We start from the raw sequence: 1,157 nt of genomic DNA, 5'->3' as shown, positions 1-1,157 counted from the left end.
GCTCGCCGGGAAGACAAGGGCGTCGAAGTGCAGCTGCTGCTGTTCGAATCGTTCGGCGGGTTCGGAAAGGGGGTCCGTGAGATCCTCCGGAGAGCGGCGGACGTGCTACAGAACAAGCTGACGCGGGCCCAGTACCTCGATGAGGTGACTTGGACCACCAAGAGCTGGCTGGGGCTGCAGAAGCAGCGCATCTCAGTCGTTCTTCACACGGCCATCGCAGAGCAGGTCGTGAATGAGCTTGCCTGTGGCGGGGGTGGGCGGGTGCACGGAGCTAAGTGCCTCGCCACCCTCGCAGGAGTCGCTTAGGCGGCTCCCGTGGTGTACCTGTGTTAGTGCCAGTGCGAGCCAGTCCCGTGCCCAGTCCTGTGCCCAGTGTTGTGCGAGGGAGTTTTGTTGTAAAATTCTTTTTCTTGCTGAGAAATTCTGCAAAAACCTGGCCGGCCCCTGCGGTGCCCCTACCTACCTACCTACCTACCTACCTTACTTACTTATGGGAAACTAAAAAAGAAATCAGAAGGGTGAAGGTGGGGTACTATACCAACTAGAGTGAGTGAGTGTGAGAGTGTGTGTGGCGATGGCGAAAAACTCGTCTCGCCACACGCCAAGGGCTTATGCTCTGGCGAGACGTGAGGCGCATGCGCCCAGGAGGGGAGGGGGCATGTGTAACGACACTGCTAGAGATGCCTTTCGGGGCCCAGAGATAAAACTTCTGTGATGCCATGCGTGACCTAGTAGTGTCCCCAGCTATGGGCGTGTCCACGTTGGAGCCAGGTGTGGTGTGGGCGCGAGAATAGCTCCGCCGTTCATGGAGGCAACCGATGCGAGTCGACTGGTGTGTGTCGTCGTGGTTTCGTATCAAGAATACTCACTCACTCACAACTAGAGTGATGGTTGGTGGTACTCTCCTGCAACCACAGTCCTTCTTGTGACATGGCAGGCCACTCTCAAGCCCTACAAGCATCAGATCACCCATTTGGGGAGGGTTGACATCGTGATTTCCGCGGAAAATTTCTTTTTTAAAATTCCAGCTTGAAGAGAGGGAAAAACCCGACGGGAGGGCCCAGACCTACCCTACCTACCCCGGCATCAGGTCCGCCCAAGCAAAAAAAGAATACACCTGGTTGTGGGGGCTCCTCTCTTGTCTCCCGCGGGGCGGC

Source organism: Emiliania huxleyi, assembly GCF_000372725.1.
Source record: "Emiliania huxleyi CCMP1516 unplaced genomic scaffold EMIHUscaffold_72, whole genome shotgun sequence".
Classification (NCBI taxonomy): domain Eukaryota; phylum Haptophyta; order Isochrysidales; family Noelaerhabdaceae; genus Emiliania; species Emiliania huxleyi.
The sequence above is the reverse complement of the archived record's forward strand: the minus strand, read 5'-3'. Positions refer to the sequence as shown.